Source organism: Pongo pygmaeus, chromosome 6, assembly GCF_028885625.2.
Source record: "Pongo pygmaeus isolate AG05252 chromosome 6, NHGRI_mPonPyg2-v2.0_pri, whole genome shotgun sequence".
NCBI lineage: Eukaryota > Metazoa > Chordata > Mammalia > Primates > Hominidae > Pongo > Pongo pygmaeus.
The window spans coordinates 57,294,269-57,314,587 of NC_072379.2; the positions used below are offsets into that span (position 1 = coordinate 57,294,269).

General features: G+C 43.4%; 1 protein-coding gene across 4 annotated transcripts in view; it reads right to left on the reverse strand.

The window, feature by feature from the left end:
* CHN2 (chimerin 2) overlaps positions 1-20,319 on the reverse strand; it is a 317,173-nt gene that overhangs the window by 91,405 nt on the left and 205,449 nt on the right. The window lies entirely within an intron of this gene.

Consider the following 20,319-nt stretch of genomic DNA (forward strand, 5'->3'; position numbering starts at 1 on the left):
TCAGCTCACCTTCTCTGAGCTAGAACGTTCCTGTCAAAAGAAGTCATTGGATGAATCCCTTTGGAGATGAAGAAATAAAGCAGGAGGTGGTGCAGGCATCAAGGAGCTTTGGTTGTCCCAATAGTCACTTCTCTTATGTGTGGTTAGGGCGGCAGGTGCAAGACTACTTGAAACCCAATCATTTTTAGCCAGTAGCCTCACATTCCTCTGTGCACAGAACTTTTTACCAGCTCTGCCTTGACTTTTACTTCCTTCCAGAGCCGTTTCCCTGAGGACACTTCTGAGAGGCACTAAAGTAGCCCAAAGGAAGGAAATGGGGGGTAATTTTTAATTTGGGGAGTCTGCCCTTGGGTAGGCTGAAGATCTGAACAGTCCCAGTGGGGCTGACTCTGTTGTGGACTCTCAGACAGGCTGGCTTCAGATCAACCTCTGGTGCTGGGCAAGAGAAATGAACTTCAGTTGACCTTCATTGAAAGTACAAGAAAGGTGTTGGTACCATCTGCTTCTCTAGATTGAATTTTTCTTTCTAAATTTAATTGTGGTTTAAAAACCCATATAGCCGGGCATAGTGGCTCACGCCTGTAATCCTAGCACTTTGGGAGGCCGAGCTGGGTGAATCACCTGAGGTTAGGAGTTCAAGATCAGCCTGGCCAACATGGCAAAACCCCGTCTCTACCAAAAATACAAAAATTAGGTGGTGGGTACCTATAATCCTAACTACTCAGGAGGCTGAGGCAGAAGAATCCCTTGAACCTGGGGAACAGGGGTTGCAGTGAGCCAAGATGGTGCCACTGTACTCCAGCCTGGGCAAAAGAGCAAAACTCCATCAAAAAAAAAAAAAAAAAAAAAGAAAAGAAAAGAAAAAAACCCCCATATAATCTAAAATTTATCATCTTAACTGTTTTAAGTGTACAGTTCAGTACTGTTAAGCATATTGGCATTGTTGTGCAACGGATTTCCAGAACTTTTTCATCTTGCAAAACTAAAACTTGTTGAAAAACAATTCCCCATTTCCTTCTTTCCTCAGCCCTTAACAACCATTCTGCATTTCAGATTCTGTTACTGTGAATTTGACTGCTTTAGATACCTCATATTCACACAGTATTTGTCTTAGCATAGACAAATATTCTTAGACAGAATATGTCTGACATATTTCACTTAGCATAATGTCCTCAAAGTTCATCCATGTTACAGCACAGGACAGGGTTCCCTTCCTTTGAAAGCTAAAGTATGTTCCACTGCATGTCTACACCACATTTTCTTTATTCATTCATCCATCCATAGACACGTAAGTTGCTTCTACCTCTTGGCTATTGAGAATAAAATTGCTATGAACATGGGCATACAAATTTCTCTTCGAGATCCTGCTTTCAATTTTTTTTGGCTACATACCCAGAAATGGAATTGTTAGATTACATGGTGATTCTATTTTTGTTTCTTTGAAGAACTGCCATATTGTTTTCCACAGCAGCTGCACCATTTTACATTCTCAGCAGCAGTGCACAAGGCTTCCAATTTCTCCACATCCACACCAACACTTGTTACTTTCTTTTTTTTTTAATTGTAGCTATCCTAATAGGTGTGAGATAATTTTTTTTTTTTTTTTTTTTTTTGAGATGGAGTCTCACTCTGTCACCCGGGCTGGAGTGCAGTGGGATGATCTCGGCTCACTGCAACCTCTGCCTCCTGGGTTCAAGCGATTCTTCTGTCTCAGCCTCATGAGTAGCTGGGATTACAGGTGCGCACCACCATGCCTGGCTAATTTTTGTATTTTTAGTAGAGGCAGGGTTTCACCATGTTGGCCAGGCTAGTCTGGAACTCCTGGCCTCCCAAAGGGCTGGAATTACAGGCATGAGCCACCACACCTGACCAGTGTGAGATAATATTTCCTTGTGGTTTTCATTTGCATTTCCTTAATGATTAATGATGTAGAGCATCTTTTCATATGCTTGTTGGCCATTTGGGTATCATCTTTGGACAAATGTCAAGTCCTTTGCCCATTTTTAAATTGGGTTATTTACTTTTGTTGTTGTTGTTGTTGAGTTGTAGGAGTTTTTAAAAATACATTATGGATATTAAACCCTGATTAGATATATGATTTGCAATATTTTGTCCCATTCAATAGGTTGCCTTTTCACTTTGTTGATTGCATCCTTTGACACATAGAAAATTTTGTTTGATATTATCCTTTTTGTCTGTATGTGCTTTTGTTGCCTGTGCTCCTGGTGTCACATCCAAGAAATCACTGCCAGCCCCAATGTCATGAAGCTTTCCTCTATAGTTTCTTCTAGGAGTTTTATAATTTTAGGTCTTATGTGTAGGTAGTTAATAAATTTAATGTTAGTGTATTTGGTGTAAAGTAAGAGTCCAAATTCATTCTTTTGCATGTGAATATCCAGTATTCCCAAAACCTCTAGACTGAGTTTTATTCTGGTAGTAGATTCAGAACACTGTGCTAGGTATAAATTGGTGGTGATTATTTCTAACTTTCTAATTAACAATTAAACAAAGCCTTGAGGTGTTTACCTCAGAAAGTTGACTCTAAGTTTGCTAGAAACTTTATACACAGGCACACCTAAGACTGGCCTAACAGTTGTCAGTTCTCGGAAAATTTAAAAAAGGAACTGCCACCTTGTGCCCATTGCATACTGGTATGCTGAGAAGCCATCCTGACTGGCCCTTCAAAATCCAGAATTTCAGTTCATCGGAGTCCCTCTCATGGGCTTATTAATGAATATTCATGTTGCTGAGTTTTGCCAAGCACCAGGCTAGACTGGCAGAGCTACCAGATACATAGAGTGCTAATCTGCACATCCTATGGTTGTCAAATTTGTTTAAAAATACTTGCATTTTAAACGCTTAAATTAGGCACGCCAAGGAAAAAAGCACCATCCTGGCAGGTTTGGTAGTTCCGTGTTCCAAAATCGAGGGAGGAGACCACGAGTCCTGGTCTTTCCACCTCCCACCAATGAACCTTAGTGAGCTTAGCCCCTGGACAGAGGGAAACTGAGGGAAGTAGCAGCTAGGCTGTGGCCCAGGACACAATACTCAAATGGGTGTATGCTGTCACTAAGCCCAGATGGCAATCAGATAAGCCATGCTTCCAGACTTAAAAAAAAAAAAAAAAATCATTTTCTGGACATCCACTCCTAACATATGAGCTTGTGTTTGCTGGGCTCATCTAACTACGGAATTAGGATTTCTTTAAAGCATCCCAATAAAGGCACCTACCACTCCCCAGTCAAATAGTAATTTATTTCTGGATCTCACAACTCTCCTGCAAGCCCCTCAGCAACTTTTCTGAAAATGCCAAGGACTCCATGTTTGGCATCCCGCCCCCTCCCTGTGCTTCCTCGAGAGGTTTCCGCAGCTTCTGTTCCTGCTCCCTCCTTGGGTGTTTGCCTGGCATGGCTTACATTTACTTAGTTAGCTCCACTTCCACTCCAAAACATCCCATCTGAGGGAAAACGCATGAAACATACGAACGTGAGAACTTCCACGAAAGGACAAACTGTCTGCCTCTGAAGTCTGTCCGACGTGGAGGCTCATTTTGTCTTAGAAATAGCACCGTTCAAAACCAATGAGGCGCTCCAGCAATCCTTCATCTCTTCACTTGGCTCAGCGGACTGTATGGATTTCTGGCACCTGAGTTATCTGCCAAGTGGGTGTGCTATTCTACAGATTCTTCAGAAGCGACTCTCCAGCCTCATATGTGCTTGACCTAGGAGTTGCCATCTTCAAGCCAGGCCCCTGGCACCTGTCTTCACTATGAAGCTCTGAAGCACATGCACAAGTTCCAAGGTTCTCCCAGGCACGGGCCTCTCCGTGGCCCCATCTAGAATACCTTACTAGTATTTTTGCCTTATTTTTTAAAAAGAGGGCCTTCCAGAGCACATAAACTGCAAGCTGAGTATCCACTCCTGGTGGACTGTATTCTAAAACTTGCAAACTGTTCATATACCTCTGTATTAAATAGATATTAGTTTGAACCACATGAAATTGCCTTATTTTTGCAAATCAAAAACTATCAGGTATCAACAGTTACATTACGGTTCAACCTAAATAACTTCTAGGTTTTCTACCTAATGGATCTTTCTCTACTTTTGGCTAACATAGTGAAACCCCATCTCTACTAAAAATACAAAAAATTAGCCGGGCGTGGTGGCGGGCGCCTGTAGTCCCAGCTACTTGGGAGGCTGAGGCAGGAGAATGGCGTGAACCCAGGAGGCGGAGCTTGCAGTGAGCCGAGATCGCGCCACTGTACTCCAGCCTGGGGGACAGAGCGAGACTCTGTCTCAAAAAAAAAAAAAAAAAACAGGGTTACAGTAAAAAATGTCACAAGACAATGAGCAACCTGGGAAAATTCCTTCCTTCCTCCCTCTCTCTTCCTTTTCCTTTTTTCTTCCTTCCTTTTCTCAATAAATGTTGATGAAGTGCCTTGGAGATACAAAAGCCCATTTGCTGCAGCAAGTCCTGAGGGGTCACAGAACTGAGTGAGGCGCAGCTCAGGACCACGAGAAGCTGGGGCCCTGGCAGGGGAGCCAGCAGGAGAGGATGCACTGCAGAGGTAGCTGGTGTTTCAAAGAAGGTTCAGGTGAGATGCTACCCGGTGGCATGCAAAGGAAGGAAAGGAGGCTTAGGAGGGCTCAGCCACACAGCCACTAGCCCTGAAGCCCACACTCTAACCACTGTGCAGCACCTCCTCTGCAGGGGAGATGCCTGCAGGGGCCAGTGAGGAGCTCCACAATGGGAGGAAATGTCGCATCGAAGCAATCACTATTTAGAGAACACGCAAGGTGCAGTTTGCTTATATTATATGAGAGTCAGTATAAAAATGCTGGAAATACACATATACATATACATGCATACATACACATGTATATGATTACAGATTACATCTAATTAATCACTGTCATTTAGCCTTAGTTCTCCAGTTGCCTTATATACTTAACTGTGCTACTCTACTGCCCGGACCAGTGGTTTCAAACTGTGGTTCCTGGACCAGCAACATCAGCTATCTCCCGGGAAGCTGGGCCACTGGTCACACCTACTGCACTAGAAATGATGGGAGAGGGCCAGGAACTCTGTGTACTAACAAACCTTCTGCAGGATTCTCATGTACGCTAAAATCTGAGAACTACTGGACTTGAGCCAACATGATTAGCAGCCTCAACACTGCTGCCCTTTTTCACCCCATTTTAAAGTGTATATTCTGAGTTGGAAGAAAACCTTTGCTCTCTTAAGTAATAACATTTCCATTTCAATACCCTTTAAACTATTTAATTAGTAGATAACTTTTTCATAGGTTCTAAAGGTTAAGATTGTGAAGTTCAGGTTACTATTTTTTATTTTATGATAAAATTCAACAGAGATAATATTTAAAGTCCAACAGCTTTTCTAAGAAAGGCATATACTACAGTTCTGTCTTTGCAGGTAGGAGGCAGAATGAAGAAAGAATGCAAACACATTAATTTATTCATCAAACACTTATTCCAAGTGTATGTTTAAGGAAAACGGCAGAGGGCTTTGCAGAATAGAAGGTTATGTCTTGAACACAGAAGCCCTGTAGGTTAACACAGCTCTGTGGGGCCCCATTTATCCAACCCCGTGGAATAATGGGTTTCCTGCTTCCTCCCACTCTTCTCCCCAAACCCAGTAAAACTTACAAAAAACAATTTAACCAACTTAGGCCTTCAAAATTTACAAGTCTAAGATGACAATTAGCTTTGGTAATAGTGTCATCATTTAAAAATGGAAAAGGCAGGCTTTTAAAATTTTGCCTACAGCAACTGGGTTTTGAAAGCAAAAATGCAGATGCCTCAATGTTACTGCATTGATGTCCCAGAGCCCCAGTCTCTGTCTCCAGCTCATCCTCTACCCTGCCACCAATGTATCCTTCTAAAAATCACACTGCAGGCAGCTCCTTAAGCCATTTGGGCATAAGGTCCACACTTTGGAGACTACTTTATGTGGCCCTTCCCAAGCCTGCCCATCTCCAGCCTCCCCTCTCCAACCTGGCCATCTCCCTCCTCGGAGCCTTCCCCTCCACCAACCGTGCCCCGAGGCTGGCCCAAATGCTCCCTTCCTTAGAAGGGCCTTCTCTGCCAGGCATGGCCTGTTTTGTTTTTGTTTTATTTAGGACTCCATTAGGGCTCTTCTGGCTACAGGAAACAGAAACTCCACCCAAAATAGCATAGAACAAAAAGAAAGAAAAATGTACCAGCACAGAAAACCAAGGTGGGAACTCCCCACACGAGCCTCTCCAGAATGAAGCTGTCGGTTTAACACATTCTCCTTCTCTAGCATCGGCTTTCTTCCATGGCTTCATTCTTTGATGTCTGACTCCCCAAGTGCCAGCCCGGTGGCCCCTCTCACTCCATGTTTATGTTCTGTGCCTTAGCGAGCCCAGGCGGAAAGAGTCCACTTCTTTCTTAATTCTTCCAGCAAAGACCCTGGAGCTGCCTTACTGAACCTGTGTCACTGGCCCATCCTGAGCCAGCCGTTGTAAGTGCAATTGGCAGCATTGTGTTTGGCACAGATTAGGGGCTCAACGAATAATTAATTATTATTATTAATAGTTAAGCATGAATGAATTAATGAAAGAACCTGCCGGTGGGGTGTGCTCAGTGCAATGAGAACTGTATCTAAGCTACAGAGAGGCAGCCAACTGAAGGTATAACCAAGGCAGGCTTGTGTAGGTCAGGGAAGACTGCAGGGAAGGATATGCCCAGGATTGGTCCGCAAAGCGTTGTAGGAGTTCCCCAAGTCAGGACAGGAGCCTGGGGAAGACGACGGGGAGAGACATTGCAAAGAACTGGAAGATGCTGTGTAAAGGCTGAGAGGCATTACACTGGCTGTTGGGCTCAGAAAACTTGAATTGCTCTGTTTTGCCGGCCTCTTGGACACAGCTAGGGAGAGGGAGCAGCTGAGGTGAAGTGATGTGTGCATGCATGTGTTGGGTGACAGGGTGACAAGAAAAGGGTTAGAAAAGGCCTTGCATGCCACACTGGGGTTGGGGGGTGGTCAATCTCAGGTGACCAGGAGCTCTTGAAGAGGCTTTCCTTCAAGCCAGGACAGCTGGCAGCAGGGTTTCAGCTCCCCTGCCCACTGGGTAGTCATGAAGAAGTTACTTCCACCGCTCTAATTCCCAACTATCAGAGCCGTTGTGAGGACGGAAGGAGGTGACAAACTGAAAGCCACCCCTATAGCACTTGGTATGTGGTCAACACCCCGTGCATGCTAGCACTTCTTCCTTTCCTTGTGAGTAGGTTGATTTTTACACTGAACTTACTGGAGGGGAAAAAGAATCCAACGCATTAAAATCTCCATGTATATCATTTTACAATCCCAGAGTTCGGTGGTGTTTCAAAGCTACGCTGAGAGAGAGCTGGGTCGGGCATCACTTCCTAACCTTCAGGAGGGTAACATCAGTTTCAGTTTCCTCTCATCTGAACTGACTCCATCATGATTGGAAGAAGTGAGACGCATGCTTGTGTCTGAAGACGCATTTCAGACTCATCACCTTGCGATATAGTAAAGGTATACAGAGCTTTACAGTATTGTCCAATCCTTTTCAAATTCCTATAGCTCAAGGCTAAAAATGCACACAGAGATTGTTCTCTTAGAAATCACAGAGGCAGGCATGTGTGTAATGAACACATCTCTTCTTGAGGAATTCCCTCAGCCACACCTATTTCTTCATAAGAACAAATCAGTCCAGAGCAGAAGATGATTAGAATCAAGCCACAAGGACACTGAGTACCGATACTGGGAAGAGGAAAATAATTCCTAATATAATGCTTTGTTTAGAAGCTTTAAAATGAGACACATGGCAAATCTGCTCACTTTGTCAATGTGGTCCAGTGGAAAGTACCGCCTGTTCAAAGTCAGATGAGCCACCTAGCAACTGGCTGTTCGTGAAATGACCTGCAAGTCACAAGTTCTACGACCCTGGGCAAATCACCTGGGTTTCCTAAGCCCCGGGTTTCTTGTTTCTTTATTGGAAGAGGAGGAACAATAAAGTTAAGGGTTGTCATGAAGCAGAATGAAATAATGTAGTTTATGATAGATTAAAAACAATAATATGCTTAATAAATGTAATGTTCTTTCTGGGGGGAGTAATTGTAACTTTCCTAAAATCATTTGGGATTAAACATAATAAAAGTCCCTTATATCATGAATTGTTTTACATGGAATTTATATGTACTGTGGTAAAATATAACTGCTTTTACTCTGTTAAAGGTGTGTTGGGACATGCATAGCCCACAGTTCTGTGTCTTACTTCTAATCCTCAACTTGGGTATTAAAGTGTCTCTTGCAAATGACAGTGATTTGACTTTTTAAATAATTTTTTAAACCACTGAGTCACTTGAGAACAATCAAAGTTGCATGTGTAAACTTTAACTTTCTCTTCTGATACTTGGACTTCATTAAGTTCATAAATGGGGACTTAGGAACAAAGTGAAATATTAACTTTGCGGAAACTTCAAAGCGATTGTGTATAAGGAGAGAGAAAACCACCAGGGACATTTATAAACTATCATCATAAGACCCGGCCAGACATTTTTTTATTGCAAAATGAGTAATGCCAGTTCTGCAACCTGGTCCAGAGCCATGAAAACAAACCAGTGTAGCCCTGACAGTTTCATTTCCATTAACGGCAATGGGAATTATTCAGGGAACAAAATCCTTCTTCCCACAGTTGATCCAGGACCCCACCCACCGACCCCTACAAATTCTTATAGGCCAAGCCTTTAATTCTGAGAGACCACAGATGGAACTTTGACCTTTCCTTCTTCAGTCTGCAGGTTCCCAACTGCTCATCTGTTGTACCAATAATCTGAGAGATCCCCCTTCCAACAGAGGGCTCTGGTGGCCACATCCAATGCTGCAAAAGGAGCCATGTTTCATCCCACTCTGTTAAAAAAGTTTACTGGAAATATCACAAGTTGCTAAGAATCTGGTTTACCAGAGTTCATTAAGACTCTTTAGTGGCCTGGCGCAGTGGCTCACGCCTGTAATCCCAGCACTTTGGGAAGCCGAGGCGGGCGGATCACAAGGTCAAGAGATTGAGACCATTCTGGCCAACATGGTGAAACCCCGTCTCTACTAAAAATACAAAAATTAGCGTGGTGGTGTGAGCCCGTAGTCTCACCTACTTGGGAAGCTGAGGCAGGAGAATCACTTGAACCCGGGAGATGAAGGTTGCAGTGAGCCAAGATCACGCCACTGCACTCCAGCCTGGCGACACAGGGAGACTCCGTCTCAAAAAAAAGACTCTTTAGCAGAGCACCTTAATCTTACTGAAATGCATTTAACTATAAGAGGTCTACATATATATATGTTTTGGAGTCAGGAGGTAAAGGATGACGGCTGCATTCCAGCAGTGGCTTCTGGGTTATTTCCCATGTCTGCCTGGTAACCAAGATGCTACATTCCTACCCATTTCAGTAAACACTAGAGGTCCCCTTTTTCTGATTTAACACCACCATTTTAAAGAAGGGTAGTGTGGATTATTGGATTAAAATTAAAATGAACCTGAACTTGAATAGCTAAGCTTCCTCAATAATGGTGACAAGTAAGGTGAATGGGAATGAAGGACAGCAGAGGTGGCAGGGAGCTGACAGGTGGGTTCTAGTTCTTCTGGGGATGATGGCAGCTGCCGACTTAAATGCAGCACCAACATCTGCTTACCCAGCTCAAAGGCAAGGCAGGAATGAACTGCCAGCAGAACTGGAACATCCAGAGATGGGGGTGGGCTGAAGGGCAGCTCCGCGAGAGGCTCAGATCAGGCCTCAGGACTCAGCTTCTCTCTCCCCATCTCCAGGCTCTACTTTCTCCAGGCTCCATTCTCAGGCTTTATGGGGTGGCAGGAAGGCTTCAGCAGCCCAGGCTCTACTTCCTGTCTAATTGACCCAAGCAGAAAGAGGGTGAAAGGCCTGGCTCCTGGAACTCACAGTAAAAGTCTGTTGTCTTCCCCTGGGTCTGACTTGACCACATGGCCACCCTTGAACCAACCACCCTAGCCAGGGACACGGGGTCCTTCAGCTTGGCCTTGAATCACAAATCCACCTCCGGGATTAGTAGGCAGATGTGACTCCACCAGAAGTTCCTACACTGAGGTGGCTCTGGGTGGCAAAAATGACAGCTACTCACTCTGGGGGTGGAGTGAGGAGACTGCCACATCCTGTTGAAATAGACACAAAGATGGTAGCTGGAGAAGCCCAGGAGAGGTAACAAAGAGGGTGATACCCAGTATGAGGACAAAGAAGGAAAATAATGGGCTCTGCTAAAATTGTGTTTCCTCCTTCCAACCCTCCTTGTTCAATGTCGCTTTGAGCTTTGAGTCTTGGTATTTCCTTTGTACGAGGAAGAGAATGAGACCCAGTCGGTGGCTCCTCATTGGCCGTATATATCAGAATTGCACCTGCAAAACTGTTTCCCGATGACACAGGCCCTAGGCTTGTGTTGAAGTCTAAATTTAGGTGTGTGTACTTGGTGTGTAGTTGATGTTAAATAGTGATATGTAGGTATTTGGAGATAGAGAAAGGTTTATTTGATTTGATTAAAGTGAGAAGGTGGGAAGGCAAGATTTTAAAAATTTGTTTTAATAAAAAGTAGAAATGGGGAGTTTTTAATGTGCCTAGGGAGTAAGGGAGGGAGAGTTTAGGGATTTGAGGAGGAAAGTCTGTGTTTTTAAAGTTTTAGATAATATTTTAAATAACTAGAGAGCATTATATGTGGCAGTCATTCTTTAAAAACTTCTCAAATTTATAAATCAAAAGTTCAACTTTTACTATGTCTCACTACTTTCAACTTTTTCTCGCCTTACAAAGGTCTAAAATAATAACTCTCTCCTTCAACTTTTTCATCAACTCCTGTAACTTTTTCCCTCCAGTTTCTTCAAAAACAAAAATACAAAAAAGACAAACTCCCCTAATTAGAAAAACAAATCAAAAAAGTCAAGTATAATCTCACCATCCCATACTCAACAAAATACCCAATTTAGGCGAGGGGCTAAGACTCCTCAAACAAGTGTCTCTACTTCAACACTTACCAATTAAAAAACTAAGTGCCAATAGATGACCCACAGACATAATGCAAATATAGTCTCCATTTCTCACCTCAAACCTATTTAATTAAAAAAAAACCTTTAATCAAGAGAACCCTAAATACATATCCAAGTTATTGTCTTTTATCTTTTTAACATATCATCCCACCTAGACTAATAAACAAACATTAATATTCTACTCACAGCCAAAAACCACCATATAATTACTAAAAAGACAAAAGCAGTCCATCAATTTCACCTTAAAAATAAAAGTAATCACCCTAAATCTACCAACACTATTCCTACAATTAAGCCAAACTAAAATATAAACAAGAGACTACCCTGACTTAAGCATTATAAAAATCATCTTCCAGAATAAATTATTTAAAAGTCCCATGATTAAAAAGCCTCGATAAAATTCAAAACATTCAACAACCCCAGAGGGATCCCTAAAATGAAAACTCATATAGACTCAGCCTGTTGTCCCCCCACCGCCTAGTGAGAGCCACTGGGAAGAGCTCTGAGGTCGTGCTCAGGGCAGGCGCTTGGTGGGTCAGGTCCAGAAGAACGCCTTCTCATCATAGCCTGCACAGTCCCCACAGGTGGACAGCAGTCCCAGGTGACAGCGTCATTTACCTCCTGCAGTCAAAGGTGATAAAAGTGGTGGGATAATTCCTCTCAAACACTACTCTGGAGATGTAAAAATATAAACATATTGAAAAGCTGGGCTCTTCATCAAACTGTGGCCCACCAATGTTTGGGGATCCCCAAGATCCCTTTAGAGAGTCCAAGATGTCAAAACTGATTTTATTACAGTAATTGCCTTCTGTGACTGACATTGCAACTAACCTTTAAGAAACTACCACTTGTTGAATTGTGGTCTAGTATACATTTTAAAGCCCACATTTACCTGAAAAGGCTATAAGAACATTCCTCTTTTTTCCAACTACACATCTGTGTGAGGCCAGAGCTTCTTCCTATACTTCAAATAAAACAATATATCCCAGGTTGAATACAGGAGCAGATGTGAGAAGCCAGCTGTCTTCTTTTAAGCCAGACATTAAAGAGATTTACAAAAATATAAAAACAATGCCAATATTCTCATCACTTTTTTATTTGGAAAACAGTGTTATTTTTCATGGAAATATGTTATTCATACTAACACATAATAGGTTTATTACTATTATGTTGAAAGAATTAGTATTTTAGATTTTTCTATTTTACTTTCTAATACAGCAAATATCAAGATTTAACCCACATAAACAGAAGCCCTTTGGGGTCCTCAGTAACTTTAAACAGTATAGAGGGGTCCTGAGGCCAAGAAGTTTGAGCACTTCTGGACTAGAATTAGATTCCTGGGATGATTTTTACAAGTCCTAGGCCTGCAGAGCTGCCCACGTGCTTATGCAGAGAAGGAGCATAGGCTACAGAAAAGACACCCCCAAGCCATTGTGCAGCCTGATCTGTGCTATAAAACTTGAGGAAAGTGGGATGACTCAATGGGTTCATTGCTGAAAAATTTGTTCTTGCACATTTTCACATCCGTTAGGTTTGGTCCTTTGTGACATCAGCATGTAACTCTGCTTTCAGCCACAAGATGGCACTATTTGCATAGAAAATACTTTCTCAGGAGCCGCGTCTCTAAATTAGCTGTTTCCTAGAGAGATTTTGGATGGGGACAAGGAGGGTTTGGCGTTTGGCCCATCATATCCCTCCATACGCTGAATGTATTAGGATGACTTTCCTCTTCTGTTCCTCTTTGAAAGCACCGATATTGAGGAACTGGTAAAAAGAGATTCTTTCTAATATCCATCCAAAGAAACCACTAGCTGACCCCTAAGAGAGGGACTAACTTTTCCTTGCCCCTTCATTAAATTCTTTAATCCCACTTCAGTTAATTGTTTCCCATCATTTATATTTCAGGCAATAATCTCGGGAAAGTAGTCATGAAAAGGGAGCAAAGCCAAACCCTGAACCAGCACAGGTAACTGTAGCCACCAGAGTTAACTGTGTGAAGAATGTTTTCCCAGAGGACTTTTCACGTGTTGTGTAAAGGTAGAGAAAGAAGGCTAGGGTCTAATTTACAACATAAAAGAGCCTCAGGAATATAAGAGGCATGGGAAGAAGTGAGACAGGTGTCCTTGAAAGAAAATGCTCCAAAATGTCTGATCACCATTACTCTCTTGCCTCCCCTTCCATCTAACCCAGGTTCTCAAGCCCTGCACTTGACAATCACCTGAGGAGCCAAAAAAGACCAACAGGTGCCTTTCACCAGTGAAGACTTTGATTCCATAGCCAGGTGGGGCCAAACATGGGCATTTTATATATATATATTTTTAATTTTATTTATTTCTTTTGAAACAGAGTCTCACTCCGTCGTCCAGGCTGGAGTGCAGTGGTGCGATCCGGGCTCACTACAACCTCCACCATCTGAGTTCGGGTGATTCTCCTGTCTCAGCCTCCAGAGTAGCTGGGATTACAGGCATGTGCCACAGTGCCTGGCTAATTTTTTTGTATTTTTGGTAGAGATGGGGTTTCACCATGTTGGCCAGGCTGGTCTTGAACTCCTGACCTCAAGTGATCCGCCAGCCTCGGCCACCCAAAGTGCTGGGATTACAGGCATGAGCCACTAAGCTCGGCCATGGGCATTTTTTTAAAAGTTCCCAGAGTGAGTCCAACCTTCAGCCAGTTTGAGAACCACCAAGCCAACCAAATCAGCAATTGCTCAGACTGAGTGATAAATCCCAAATCATTAGGGAATTCTGGTTTAAAACAATGCTTGGCAAAACCCAGTCTCATGAGCGGATGTAATCTAAGTTAAATCCATTCTCACTGCATCCCATCCCACCCCATTTTATGACTGTGCATGCAAGGGAAGGAAGTCGGCTGGTCAGCATCATCAGGGCACCTGTCACCTACTATAATAGCTAAGTTATGCTCATCTTCATTTACCCTTGAATCCTGAGAAAAGACTGGGTATGTCAGTTACATGTTATTTCCAAAGAACCTCCTGCAGAGAAAATCTATAGGTTCTTCAGACCCTGTAATGCAAGCGATCTTTTCCAGCTCCATAATGCTTTCTGCATTAACAATTCAGGTTCTTTCTTTGGCAAATGAATGCACGCCTCTGCTTGGTGAAGGACAATGGGTAACACTATGTTTGAATCTACTGTCCTGAATGAAGTCACCAAGCCTCTCTACCCCCTAGGACCAAGACCCCCTCCACAGTGGCACAGTTGTGGATCCCATCCAAAAAAAAGGCCTCAACAATCTTAACTCTAAGATAGCTGCTAAAAAGCATCCTTTTCTATCCAAGCCTCCTTGGTGTCACTGAAATACTTTCTATGCTATTGAGCCGGGTGCCTCAGTTTCCTGTCCTGCGAAACAGAAGGGTTGCATGAGATGGTCTCCACGATTCCCCTGCTCCTCCAGACTCCCGCTGCTCCTGATGCTACAAGGAGGTGGTGGCCAGATCTTAGCCCAGTGAAGGAAAGAGCACATGCTGAGAGAAGGTGCGGGAGATGCTGAGGCACCCTCTTGGTGAATTTGAGATACACTGTTCCTTAGGGTGAATTTGGGGCAATGTGTTACATTTTAAAAGTCACCCATCCATTTTTCATTCAATCAGTGCTTGCTTCACCGAGTGAGGTGCGGGGCGTTAGAATTAGGAAGCAGGCTGAGGAGTAGCCTCTGCCTCCCACTGATCCACCTCCAGGGAAAGAGAGAGACATAGAAACCACAGATTTTTAAATGCAGGTGGGAATCAGAACTGCCTGAAGCTTAAAACACACATCGGCGGAGGCCACCCCAGAGTCCCCCACACAGTGGCTCCTGGGAACATGCATTTCTAACCAGCCTCCCAGCTGATGCTGCTGGTTCCCAAGGGCCATGCTTTGAGAACCACTCATCAAAACAATGACGCTGGACACAGGTGATGAACTCTCATAAAGGTGGTGTGCAGCATGCCAGGGCAGGGAGGAGAGGGAAGGCTGAGTGTGGCAGGTTCTATTCAATAGAATAGTGCCCATGGCACCCACCTAGCTCTCCAGCATGCCTGGCCTGGAACTGGGGAGAATGTAACACCTCACAGGTACCCCTCAACCAAGAGGGGACAGGAGGTGATGCATTAAACACTCCCACTTCAATTCCTCTTAGGAGCAGTTCTACCCGGCTCCTGAGAAGGTGACCAGCTCCACAACGTGTATATACCAGCCTCTCTCCTCCTCTATTTACCCGCCCAGCTTCTCCTCCTCTCCCTGGGATGCCTTTCCAAATTCCCCATCTGTACCAAACCCCAGTCTCGGGCTCTGCTTCTCCAAGAGGCCCAGGCTTAAACAGGCTGCAAATTTCCTGTGAGGAATTTGAACTCTGTCCTGTAGAAAAAGCAAATAAGAGCTGTTGCAGAATTACAGCAACAACAATAACACTCTGATGAGCACAGAGTCACCACGGGGACACCAGCCATGAGATGCAAGCATGGCACTGGGGAGAACCACTCGGGACAGGCTCAACCTTGTATGAAGACTTCTGCCAGTAAGTGAGGGCTGGACATTCACTCCTTGGCCTGGCCATGGTCTCTGTTCAAGCACGTTGTAGGGAATCATTCCTAGGCAAAGATACCGGGACAGGCCAGCAGATCACATGATGGAAACAGTGAAATAACCAATGAAAGGACCACCTTGGATATAAAGGTGGGCAGCTGGAGAGGAAGAAAATAATTTAGAAAGAAAGAAAAAACAAACAAACAAAAAAACGTGAGTGAGAGACGAGAGGGGAGAGGTTGTTCTCTGATGAAACAGTTCATCTGTAAAGAAGGACAGCCCAGTAAGGTTGGAAGGCCTTCAGTCCAGAAAAGGTAACTGTCTTTGGTTTTGCAGGAAGCAAGTAGAAACCAAAGAGGGCTTCGGTGCCTGCCCTAAGAAAGCAAGAGGACTCTGGGAGTTGGTTTGGCAGCAGTTTGAGAAAAGCGTGGTGATGGTGGGGTGGTTAATGGGAGGAGAGCTGGGGACGGTCTCAGAGGGCACAGTTGAGGGGTCTGTGTGTCGGGGGAGGCAATGCCAGGAAGGAAGGAAGCAGCAGCCAATCCATTGCCAGGGGCAGACACGTTGCACTGTAGTTAATGATGTGCGCCCTGTGCTATCATTACGCTCTCGCAGCTCCAACCTTTAGTAAAACTCTGCTAAACACAGACTCTTTGTTAAAGACCCCATGGAGAAATGAAAGTGTCCTATCAGCATAGGGTTGAGCTGGGAAGAAACAGCCTGGGTGCAGAGTGTTCCGTGTGTGTGTGTGTGTGTGTGTGAGATAAGCGCTCCATACAGAGAATGTTTCTTTATTCAGGGTATGCTTTAATGTATGTGAATTTAAGACACAGCACATTATTTTCTCTTATTTAAATTTTTAAATAGGGCACTGCATCGATCACGGTTTAAAATTCCAAGAGTATGAAAGAGTAGCAGGGAAAAATCTCCTTCCACACTGTACCCCTCAGATACCCACTTCCCTTCTTCAAAGGCAATCAGTGATACTGGCTCTTGCATCCTTCAAGGGATATTTATGACTTTGCATGAAAAAAATATATGCCAAAGCTTTTTTTGGCTGGATGTGGTGGCTCGTACCTGTAATCCCAGCTACTTGGGAGGCTGAGATGGGAGGATCGCTTGAGCCCACGAGTTTGAGACCAGCCTGGGCAATAAAGTGAGATCTTGTCTTTAAAAAATAATAAATACATACAATTTTAAAATAAAAATCAATAAAAAGATTTTTTTCTACTAGTTTACTCAAATAACACCATACTCCACACACCACACTGCCAGGTACTTTTCCATATAACGATTCCAGGTGCCCATTCCATATCAGCCCATATGAGGGTTCTCATTCATTCTTTTCCTGGGGTTGTGTGATATTCCTTAACATGGATGTACCATAATTCATTTAAGCAGTCTCAAATTGACGGACATTAAGGTCATTTTCTGATTTTTGCTGCTATAATGAATAGTGAAACAAATAAACTGGTATAATATATTCTTAAACGTGCTTTTATTATATTGAGGGCATGGGTGATTTTTTCCCCACTAAAACATAGATGCAATTTAATATGACAAACCATATTTATTGAATAAAAATGTGCTGTCAAAAACACTGTTGTCATATGCATTGGATTCGTAGGGTATACTTTTTAAGAAAATACTAGTTATTATAGCTCGTAATAGCAGTTTTCTGCTTACATGATCTGTTTTCAGAAACAGATCATGTAAATACTGAGTACTTTCAGCATCACTTGCCTCAGGATGGCCAAAACCAAGGATGTTCACTCAAAGCACTAAGGGCAGTGAGCACAGAACGAGGCACAACTGCTCAGTTGATTTAAGAAGCTTTGAGCGTGAAATCAGGAAGCCTGAGTCTGATTCCTCACCCTGCCACTGTGAGCCTTTCAATAAAATGGGATGGTGATTCCTGCCCTACGGACCTGGCAAAGTGGTTCTGAGGATAAAATGGGAAATTAGTTCACATATGTGAAATGTGTTTAACACTAAACGTCTGAGCTCATGTTAAATCTCCTGTTATTCCTTTGTTGCTTACAGTGATGTGAAGGTCAGTAGATAATCCATTTATGGAATAAGTTCTGAAATGCGTTTCATAGAAGAAATGACACTGGATGTGACCATTTTAATTAAATGCACCGAATGGTGGCCCACATACATCATAATGTTTTTAAATCCAACTAAATAAAGAATCAGTGGGGAGACAGATCACTATTGGCTAACCATCACAACTTTTTTTTTTCTGGCTTCCTCCCTGCCTCTCCATCTCATCTACGGTTATTAAAATCAAGTTTACTGCTAACAATCGTGACTGGAGAGAAATCTGGAAGCCACTCAAATCTGACGGAGTAGGTAATCTCTTTTTGCCAATTATTACTGCGTTAGTATTCTTGGATACACAGGTAACATCGTCTCTCTGGATTGATTTGGAAATGATCAATAAAACAAATGAGAAAACGAAATTTAAGTACCTGGAAACCGAAATGCTGGTGTGTCTGGAATTGAGAAATATTAGGAAACCTGCTCATTTCACTCATTAAAACCTTCAAGACACGCCCTTACCAAAGTAAACAGGTACCCTCCCCCCACCCACTCTTCTCAGTGAAGCCATTCAAGTTTCCAGTCCCTCTTTTCTAGTCACTGACTCCATGGCAACGGGCCACTGACCTGCCCTTAAGGGAAACAGAATCTCTGGCAAGGCTGAGACTTTTAATAATTCCACTTGTCAATATAGGTCAGAGAGAAACGGATGGATTCGTACCAAGTAACTTAACAAACCTACTAACAAAATGAGTAGCCCCAGCAAGTGACCAGGCCCAATGTCCCCAGTGTCCCTTGGGACAACCAAACATCACATCATTAGTGTCCAAGAAAATCCACACCACCGACACCCGTCCATCAAACTGCTCAGAGAGTTGGGGTGTCTTCCTGCAATATTTTCTTGATTTACTGTTTCCCAAAAAGGTAAATGTATATTCGGTGGCTCATTCAAAGTGATTATTAATTGGATTATTAATTTCCTCCACAATTTATTTTTGACAAATAAATACAAAAATATCTGCACAAGAGGGCATATTTTGAGGTACAAGTTTCCTGATAGGAATATTGTCCAGAAATACCAGTTTCTGTTGACCAAACTTCCCTCTCAGGGAAGGACAAGAATCTAGAAATATCACTTTCAATACCCAGGATCTCAAGTCAGCCCTAACACAGAAGAGACACTCCTCCTGCTCTCCTCTTTTCCTTGAGCTGTTCTAGTGTGCATCCTGCAGTTTGTAACAGATTGCCTTTTGGGTGGCTTTGCTCTCTGATTCAGAAATATAAACACTGCTTCAGAGATTTATTTTACAATTCATCTTCTGATTTGTCATGGCTGGGAAGGTCGGCTTTCATATTTTCTATTCTAAATTACTTTGGAACAGATTTTGCAAACAGACTAAGGAATGGCTTTTGTCTGGACCGGAACAAACTCTGAAAGTTGGGACTCAAGTCCTCTCTCTCTTTTGTTAAAATGTAAACAATCAGAAACCCCACAATTTCCCAAAGCAATTATTTGGAAGAGAATAAACAGGTGCTTTGGAGACACTGGAGTTATAAAAAGAAAATGGCAAATTATATTTTCATGGGCCCAGCTGCTGCATTGATGTGATTCTGTGGAAGGTTCTCCTAGGATCTGAAGCTCAATCAGCAAATCAGGTGACATCATCCCTGTCTCCGCCAACGGGACCATGGTGCCACCCCGCCCTCCTCCCTCTCAGGGCTTTCTGATGAAGCCCCTCTGCCAATGCCAGTCCCGAATCCATCAGCCCGAAGCTCCTTTGCTTCCCATTGACACTGGACGATGGGAGGCCCATTCCGGTTTAACTAGGATTAGTGACCACTGGAAGGAGCAGTGTGGCGGGACTGTAGCTCCTATCCGCTTATTTCTATCTGTCCCAGCCCTAGTGTGCCTGACAAGCCGGGCTCAGCACAGACTCTGCAGGGGCTGACTGGCGTGGCTGGCTGTCACTTTCTTTCAGTGGGAAACAGATAGGACCAGGCAAAGCAGATGGTCCCTCAAGGGGCACATCCCAAAAATCTGCTAGCAAACTCTGGTGGTGCCTTTCAAACAAACAGCAACTTACTGGAGAGGAAAATCAGATCTCCCTGGCTGCCTCCTGCCACAATCTACCCCCCGTCTGCATACTTGCCCACTTAGGAGTTTTTTAATCCTTGGTGAGGCATAATAACTTTGGGGCAAAAGACAGCTTGTCTTTCTACTTCCCAGAGATAGCCACGTTCCCATATCTGTCAGTGAAATGCTCCCAAATCTGTCAGTGAAACCTGTTATCTAAGTAAGACCACCTTCAAGAGACCCGACCTGTGGATCATGGGCAGTCACCCAGTCCTAAGAGAAGCAAATACAAATACCACGTATTTGGCCGGCTGGGTGGAACTAAAGATGGAGCCAGTGACACCTCAAATGGCGACTGAAAACATGTTTCATCATAACACATTAATGGAAGTTTGTTTTTTTTTTCTTTCAAACTCCAAATAAACCCACAAATGACTTGGTAGAAGTCCTGGGTCTGACTGTATGAATTTGAACAAATCATCAAACATTTCTGGGCTTCATCTGTAAAATGAGGGGGCTGAGCTAGAAGGTTTTTTTTTTTTTTTTTGAGACGGAGTCTCGCTCTGTTGCCCAGGTTGGAGTGCAGTGGCACAATCTTGGCTCACTACAAG